This window comes from Sminthopsis crassicaudata, chromosome 6 (genome assembly GCF_048593235.1).
Source record: "Sminthopsis crassicaudata isolate SCR6 chromosome 6, ASM4859323v1, whole genome shotgun sequence".
Lineage (NCBI taxonomy): Eukaryota > Metazoa > Chordata > Mammalia > Dasyuromorphia > Dasyuridae > Sminthopsis > Sminthopsis crassicaudata.
Genome location: NC_133622.1, coordinates 8,042,978 through 8,051,949, shown reverse-complemented (window position 1 = coordinate 8,051,949; position 8,972 = coordinate 8,042,978). Strand labels below are relative to the sequence as shown.

At 41.9% G+C, this 8,972-nt stretch overlaps 1 protein-coding gene across 1 annotated transcript in view; it reads left to right on the top strand.

The window, feature by feature from the left end:
- Positions 1 to 1,900: 1,900 nt before the first annotated feature.
- PROM1 (prominin 1) overlaps positions 1,901 to 8,972 on the top strand; it is a 233,347-nt gene continuing 226,275 nt past the window's right edge. The window contains exon 1 of the mRNA XM_074274792.1: positions 1,901 to 2,054. The gene's annotated coding sequence lies outside the window, so the exon portion shown is untranslated. The remainder of the gene's footprint in view (positions 2,055 to 8,972) is intronic.

Sequence of the window (8,972 nt, the reverse complement as noted above, 5' to 3'; positions counted from 1 at the left end):
CTTCTGATCTAAACCAACCTTCCTCATTTTACAGATGGGGAAACTGAGGCCTAGAGAAGAGTGACTTGTTTAAATTGTAAAAAAGCCAGAATTATATGCCTATAATATGCTGACTCTACCTTCTGCCTAAGGGTGGCAAGTGCAGCCATGTTTCTTTGATGACTGACTGCAACATCTTCATGAATGTAAATGGTCCCTTTTCCTGACCGTAATAGAACGGAGAAAATGAGATTGTACTTAATGTCTACTGCCTATAGCCCGCTCTGCAGCCCTGCCTTTCTTAAAAACCAGCATACAAGCAACAAAAGTTACCCGATTTTACAAAAGGATTTGTGAAACATCTATAAAGATCAGCGTGCAACGGAGGAGGGAAAGACAGTTTTGGTTGAAGAAAGACAAGTCATCCGTTTATTCACTGAACAATAAATATTTGATATGTGCCAGTCACCATGGAAACAATGGTCACGGTGTTCCATTTAAGAGCACAAGCATGGAGTCTAATCTCAATTCTCCCATTAGCTACGTGTACGACCTTGGACAACAACTCTCGGCTCCTGCCTGTGACTTGGTGCTTCAAAGTTTGGGATAAGAGGGTTGGACTGAGACACGTCTACCGAACAGTTTAAGAGTGCATGCTGCTTCTTGGATTACTTTTTATTCCCTTTTGCACACTTCCTATCCCCTCCATAGAATGGAAGCTCCTCAAGAGCAGGATCTCATTTCCTTTCATGTCCCTAGCAGCTGGTATGGCCTGAACACGGCAAGTAATTCATAAAGAAATGTCGAATTCATTTGAATTGTGCCATGAGATGAAAATATATTGACACGACCCACAAGATTTGGGGACGGGAAGAACCTGTGGATGTTTAAGAAATAGGAATATTCAGTGGGAAGTGGATTTGAAGTTAGAAGATCTGGATCCTAATTTTTGTTGCCTATAAAATCGGGATCACTTCATGAGTCTGTTTTCTCATATGTCAAATGAGAAGACTGGATGAAGATCATCTTTCCCCCCCTTCTAACTTTCTTCTATTTTTCTATCATTAGAATTCTACCAGGTAAACAGAATATTGAGGACATTTTGTAGGAAAAAGGAAGAAAACCTATTTTCATGCTGAAGAAAAAAATTATCACGTAGTGTAAGCATTTTTGATGCCTGAATAAATTCATGCTTAATGTTTTAGAGGAGGAAATGATCTAGCATTAACATTTTCTCACAGAACCTACTTCATATGGCAAGTAGACCCGCATTCAGTGGAAGAGAATTTGGAAACCCCTGAATTTCATCTCTAAGGTCTCTAGAAGTCTGTAAAGTATCCACCTGGGAACAATAGAGAACAAACTGTTTCCCTGCCAGGATAAGGATCTGTGTTGCTAGCCAAGTATAATCACATTTCTTATTGTGGACGACAAGCTAATAAGCCACAGTGTTACTGGTGAGTTCCACCCTATTCTGCCCCTTGCCAGTTGTACAGGTGCAGCTGTTGCTTGTATTCCCCACGATGTGTAAATTATACTGAGGTCATTTCAAAGCTTGAATAGCCACAGAGGTCATTCCAAGGTGCTGTCTCTGTTGTCCCATGGATAATTCCCCAAATTGTGCTTGGGGGGAAAAAATTCTGCCTTGGTCAGAGCATGAGCAGTTTTGTTTGGATCCACGAACACACGAGAGATGGCATATGGAGGGTCCATTGTTCTAGACTAGGAACTCATGATTCAATGTCCTTTAATTTACTTTCTGCCCTCAACTATGTCAAAAACAAATAAATTGGGAGTGAAATTATCTTGACTGGGAAGAGCCAAAGATGATATTTCAAAATAGAAGAGCATTCCTCAAAGACTTCATTGTGTGGGGAGAGAAAGGATCTTCACGTACAGGGAGAGAAAGGATCTTCACGTACACAAACAGCTTCTTTCTTTTTCTTAGTCTGCACTGTAACACATCAATGCTAAAGTTACATTCCCTTATTGAATGTAGAAAATTTTTGTTTCTTCCTATCGATAGCCTGGAGCTGTCCGCCATGATAATGGTCACTGATGAAGGACAGAAAAGGGTAAGTCCTGCCTCAATTATTCTCTTGATTTCTTTATAAATGGATATGTTTTCAAGCAAGGGGATCAGATAGTGAAGTGATGTTGTTTGATGTGTGATGAAGTGATGATTGATGACATTTGATGTGTGCCAAAAGAAAGTAAATTTGAGATCATGGAAAAATGGCATACTTCATCAAATTGAATTGAAATGTAATTCAAACACACAAAATGCCATTTCCCATCGCCAACAACAGAAATGAGTAAAAAGATTATTTAGAAAAGTGTTAATTTCCATATTTAAGATGTATTGGACTACCTGGCATCTAGGGGAATGGGGTGGGAGGAAGGAGGGGAAAAGTTGGAACAGAAGGTTTTGCAAGGGTCAATTTTGGAAAAATTACCTATGTATATGTTTTGTAAATTAAAAGTTATGATAATAATAATAATATCTCCTTAAGAGTAAAAAAAAGTGTTAGCACCATATCATTATATAGCTCCTTCAAATTGCTCAAATCAATTTGCCATTTTAAATTTCTCTTTAAAAAAGAGAGAGAGTGAGAAAAATAGGCAACCTAGAAATTCTCTGGATTGTGAACCAATAGAAATCTCAGCACTACGGGGGGGACTTCAGAAGCCATCGAATTCAACTACTCCCTAAAGACTGAATCTGCCCTAGAGATTTCTTGACCTCTTTAAGCAACTGACATCCAGCTTATGATTGGAAACTTACTACCTTTTAAAGCTGCCCAATCCATTTCTGGACATTCTACTTTTTAGGAAGTAATTTCTTCTTATGTTGATTTAAAAATCTCTCACTAGAACTTGAATTTAAGCACTTTGAACTTTTCAAAGCCTCTTTTGTTATATTTTTGACTGTTAGAATTACTTTGTGAAGAAGAACCTTGGACTAGTAGAATTGGAGGGACACTTAAAAGGTGATTCAGCCCAACCCTCTGCCTTTTTTTTCCATGAGGAAGGTAAGGCCCAGAGAGGTTGCATGACTTGTTCTCAGTTACAGCAAAAGAGCAGGACTCCAAATCCTCTTCTCTTCCACTGCAAAAGGAAAAATAATGTTTTGAAGGGTCTGATCAACTTTCTCCTCACTATCTAAATAGTTCCTCAATATATAAAGCACATTAAAAGTTCCCTAAAACTCAAAATAAATTAAAAGTTAAAAAAAAGAATCAAAGATAACTCCAGTCTAGTAAAAAAAAAAAAAAAAGAAAGAAAGAAAAAAGAAAAAAAAAAAGAAAAAAAAAGTTTGTGTCAGATTCAGAAATAAAACCTAAGAGAAGCTCAGGTGGCATCTTAAGGACATCTCCTTGCCGTTTTACTTCACACACAATTTAGACGTGAAAATATTTACATTCTTATTTGGAAATACTCTACTGGATGATCAAGATTATCCCCTGATTTTCCTCAAAAGCCTGGAGTATAAAGCTTTATAGAGTATCCAATTAATATTGGCTCACCACGTCAAAGCTTTCTTTGTTTTCCTAGCCCTTAGTTGAGTGCTTAGCACATAGTAGGCCCTTAATAATGTTTGTTGCCTGACTAATCGGTGACTGTCTCTCTCAGAGTCTATTTCCACAATGTTTCCTCTCCCACCCTTTTCTCTTGACTCCCTACTTTTCAGCCATCTTTGTCATTGACCGGCTGTCAAGACTGTACCATTTCCTCTTCGCTTTCCCCATCCCCAACCCTAGTTCTGGAACCATGAACCATAGTCACAATGTTCTTAATGGAGTAATAAGAACCTAGGGTCAGAGGAAGTGAGTGTGACTGGGATAGCTGCTCTTAGCCATCGGGGTGAAGAGGACCCAGAGACGATCCCAGGTGCCCTGAAATTTGGCATTTTAAGATCCACCCAGACTGCAGCTGTGGAAAAAGCCTGAGCACTCTTTCTCCAAATGATACCTTTTCCCCTTTCTAATCAATTAAATCCAGCTAATTATACCCAAGAAATACTCGTTAAAATGATGATAATTAGGTCCAGTAGTCCCTCTATAAACTGCTGGCACCAGTGTAAGTCTTCAGCAGAGAAGCATTTGCAAAGTCCTTTTGTATTTGAAATTCTTTAACTAGGCCATAGGTAATCTCCACTAACAGACATCTGCCCCATTTTAAAAGTCAGTCCTGTGTCTTGGTGCAAAAGCTCCGTCCCACTGAGAATTAAAAAGCCAGCATTTCTACCCATGCCTTGATTGTGTTCTAGAGCAGAGGTGTCAAATTGGCTGCTAGAAAAAAAAAAAACCTGAATATGGCCTGGATCAGGGAAATATTGAACCAAAAAAGCAACATAATGCAATGGAGATAATACGGATGAGTGGCTTTCTAAGTGAATATGCAAGCTATTTGAGCTTGCTACCATCATTCTAGGACTTGCGCTCAGGGACTCCTTGAAAGGCGGCCAGGTTGATTTGCTGTGTCCCAAGACCCCAGGTTGCACTTCTTCCCTTAACTATCTGTCATAGGACTTTGTCCTCCTGGTGACCAAGCGAGCCAGGAATCACGGAGGGTCTCGCTGTACCGACCTGTCACCGCTAGCAGAGCACTCGGGGACGTGGCGGGCAGGAGGCGGATGGGAGGGAGCACAGAGGAGGGCGCCTGAAGTCAATCTGTCAACATTTATTTATTGATCATATATCTGTATCAGCATCTGCTGTGTGTCAGGCTCTGTGTTAAGCCCCGGAGATGCAAAAAAGGTGAGGTTAACCTCCCTCAAGGGACTTCTAGCATAGGGAACTTAGATTAGTGGCCCTCCAGCCACTGTACAGTGAGGGGTGGGATTTTTATTCTAGAGGCTAATATGTTCCACCCTCATGTGGACTCCCCTGGACACTCCTTGGGGTTCCAGAAGGGGTGCCCTTCATGACGCCATCTTGTTTTAATTCACCTACCTCCAATGGGACTCAGATCTCTACAAAGTATCCTTTAGGGGTCGCATCATCTTGTCCTGACTATTGATCTTGTTGCCCCAAACCTCTCCTGTACCCACATCCCCTCCCTTTCAGCACTGGGCTGCCAAGCTCCCAAAATGCGCACTGGAACATAGTACCCATTTGATAAATGCTTTAGCCTTCCTCATCGTTCATTGAGGTTTTCAGTGTGAAGACACCCGGATCCCAGCTCTCCAGGCAACAGAACGGGAACTCTGTCAGGACTTGTGCCACTGGACCAGCTCTGAGGACTGATCTCTTGCGGCTCTGTGAGCATCCACCACAGCCGCTCTTTAAATGACCGAGTTTGCAATCTGCTTTGGTGAAAAGAACCTTCATGCTACTGAAATTGCTCATTCTCGAAGTATTGAAGGAAGAGCATCTTAAGAACCTGAGGAAAACTTGTGCTTCTGGGGGATTCTTACCTAAGAGGGGCCTCATTAATTAGCACATCTGATTATAAAGTTATTGCTCCTCAAAGGACACACCCACTGGTGTTAACAGGCCACATTCAGGAATTCCCAAGAAGAGAAGTAATTTAGAAAGCAATTTATGGAAACAAATGCTGGGAAACGAGGGCCTGGGTGCTCGGCAAGTCTGATAGCCTTACTGTTCTATTAATACCCTTCTGATGTCTGGACAAAGCCAGAAAGCTCCCTCCATACTGGCTAAGCCCCCAGGATGACTCATGGGAAGACAGAAATAAGCCCTGCATAGGTGGGTTTGGATCTGCCTTATTGGAGGCCACATTCACGCTGGCGAGCCCCCTCACAGAGACCCGAGCATTACCAAGGGCCGTCCCTCAGCTGAGGGACATCTGGCCAGACACCAGAGCTCAGACATAGCGGCCCATTCTCGGTGCCAGCAGGGCAGCAGAGGCATCCCGGACCTTCAGGAAGCAGCTCGGAGAAAGCAATCGCTTTCATGTCCCCGGGAGCCCCGGGATTTGAGGGAGGTGTAACAGGACTCCACCTGTGTGCAAGACCCTGCTGCGACCCAGTCCTTCTACCTGTGCGGTCCTGGAGAGGGGGCTGGTTGTTTACCCAGCAAGGACACCAGGCAGGCCCTGAGCAGAACCGGGGAGGCCGGCTGCTCTTGGGGAAGATCCAACCGTGAAGAAGGCAATGCAGAGCCAAAGCCAGGAAGCTGGAGTCAGCTTGCTTCAAAGCGAATATGTTTCACTCTCATGTGGACTACCCCGGACACTCCTGGGTGTGACCAGAGACTGGTCTTTCACGCCTTCTCATTCGGGGCTCCGTCCCAACCTGCTCTTCTGTATCAACATCCAGATAGACTCCCAGCCACTCCCTGAGACATTGGCGCCTTTGCACACGTTGTCCCCCTGTCTTGATTGGTGAATGAATATGAAGGACGTGCTATGTCTTCACAGGATTGAAAAAGTATTCCTAATCACTCCTATGAAAGCAGCTGGGAATGCAGGAGCTAGAACATCAGTGGGTCTGCTGTCAGGAAGACCTGAAGTTAAATGCCTCAGACACTTACTTGGTGACCCTGGGCAGGTCACTTAACCTGTTTTCCTCAGCTCCTTCAACTGAAAAGATGGGGATAATAACAGTAACTGTCTCATAGGCTTGTAGGGGGATCAAATAATATAATATTTTAAAAGCACTTGGCAAAGTACCTAGATAAAGATTTATTCCCTTTCTCCTTCTGAATGTAATTTTGAGAGAGATGCTTCAGGTCAGCAACGTCCTCATCAGTGGCAGGTCAGGAATAATTGAATCAGTTGCTGATTACCTAGAAGGAATTGTTCTTTATAGCTACACCTTTTCCAGGGGAAAAATCATCTCTCTCTGTCTCTGTCTCTGTCTCTGTCTCTGTCTGTCTCTCTCTGTCTCTGTCTCTGTCTCTCTATCTCTCTGTCTATATATATATATATATATATATGTATGTATATATATATATATATATGTATATATATATATATATGTATATATATATATATATATATATATGTATATATGTATATGAAAGGTCATGGAGCAGACAGAGGGAAGGGCAGATGGGAGGATGAGTTGTATAGAATTGGCCGGCCAGAAAATATGGACCTTGTTGCTTAGACAATATAAGCTGAGATGAAAGTGAAATGAATTCAAAAGTCCCACAAGTATCCTGGAAGTCTTTCCGCTCTAGGAAAGTGTAATAAGAACCGCAGATCATTGTTTCACGCTTTAGGGTTTGTCAGTGTGCGATGATGATTCTTTTGTGGAAGAGGAAGGGAATAAATAAATGCCCTCTCCCTGATACTAGTTTGTACATGGAGTAACTTTTCTCTTCGGGGTTTAATTAAGGGCCACCCTAAACGTGAACCACATATAAGCTTTGTTTCAGAAGTTTTCCCGGCATACTTCCAGGTGAGTGCTCAGTGAGTCAGAGAAGATGAGGAAAGTCTGAACCCCTCTCTGGGGGGTCAGGTTCCCTTAGCTTGCATGACTCCTGAGGCAGAACCCCTCGTAAGAGAGGGCTGATCTCCAACTTGTGGCATATTTTATATGTAGTGTTTCAGTTCAATAATCTTTCACCATCAACATGTAAAGTTTTTATTTGTTCTTTCTAAATAAAGGATCCATTGAACAGCGATCCTTTAGTCGTCTAGACCGGTTTCTTAAATTATGGGTTGTGATGTCATGAGGTTGTGAAATTATGATTTATTATCAGTAAATGTTTGATTTGTGTCCCTATTTTGTATAACTACACATGGGGTTGCATAAGAATGTCTTGGACAAAAAGGGGTCCCGAGTGGGCAAAGTTTAGGAAGCCCTGATCTAGACAATAGCTCTGGGTACTGTTCCTCAAGAAGGAGGGAGTGCTGGGGGAGGGGGTGCATGGAAGTAGAACCTAGTAGTTACTTTGGGATCTGCTCCAAACACAATGGAATATTACTACACAAGAAGAAATGATGAATGAGGAGGATTCCGAGAAGTGTGGGATGATTTAGATGAACTGACAAAAACGGCCAAAGTAAGCAAAGCAGGAAACGATATATATGATGACTCCAATCATGTTGATGCAAGATCCAAGAGAGAAACGGAGCCTTGCCTAATGATCATGACCAAGGCTGGGGCCAGAGAAGAGCTGAGAAAATGTCCTTCATTCTTCTCTTCCTAGAGGAGGAGACTTATGTGTATGGAACATTATGTATACGTTGATGTGTTGATTTTGTTGAACTTTTTTTTTCTCTTTCAATTTTATTCTTTGTGAGAAGGATGGCTTCCTAGGTAGGGGAAGGGGAAGGATATATTTGGAGATGAAAGTGATATAAAAATAAAATATCTGTTAAAAAAATAACTATTAAAAAAAAAGGAAGCCAGGATGGACTGAGGGAATATTCTCTGAGTTTGTGGGGCACAGAAAGTGGGTTTGGGTAGGCAGAGTCCTCCACCTTAACTGTGTGCCTCTTTCTCTAATCTTTTTCAGAAGGCACAGTGTGAGGAGAGAAAGGTCAATCCGGGCAGAGCCTCATGTTGCAGACCTTTCCCTACTTCCCTGCTTCCCCACCACCAGCCTGATTCGTCCTCTGTTCCATTCCCCTGGGGCTGTTGCATCCCAGATTTAGGAGAACTTAAATGTGTAACAAAAACATATCAATGTGTATTTACTGAGTGCCTCCTCTGGTATTTATTAAATTATTAAAGTATTATTAAATACTGCCCTGTGTGCTAAGGAAAATATAAAACTTAAGGGAGACACATTTCCTGACCTAAATGGACTTACATTCTAGAGGACAAATGAGATATTTTAAGTGGAGTTCAAATTGAGATGAGATTCAACAGATAAAGAGAAGTAGAGCAGAGCTTTAGGTGTAGGGAATAACTTAATGAAAGACTTGGAAGTGAAAAGATGAATGGTATTTAGAGGCCAAGTAGTGAAAGAAGTATAAAAGATTACCCATTTTTTCTCAAAAAGAAAGACCTGCCCCTAGGCCATGATTTGACCACCAGTTAAACTAGCTGCAAAGGTTTTAGAAACTCTTGAAGG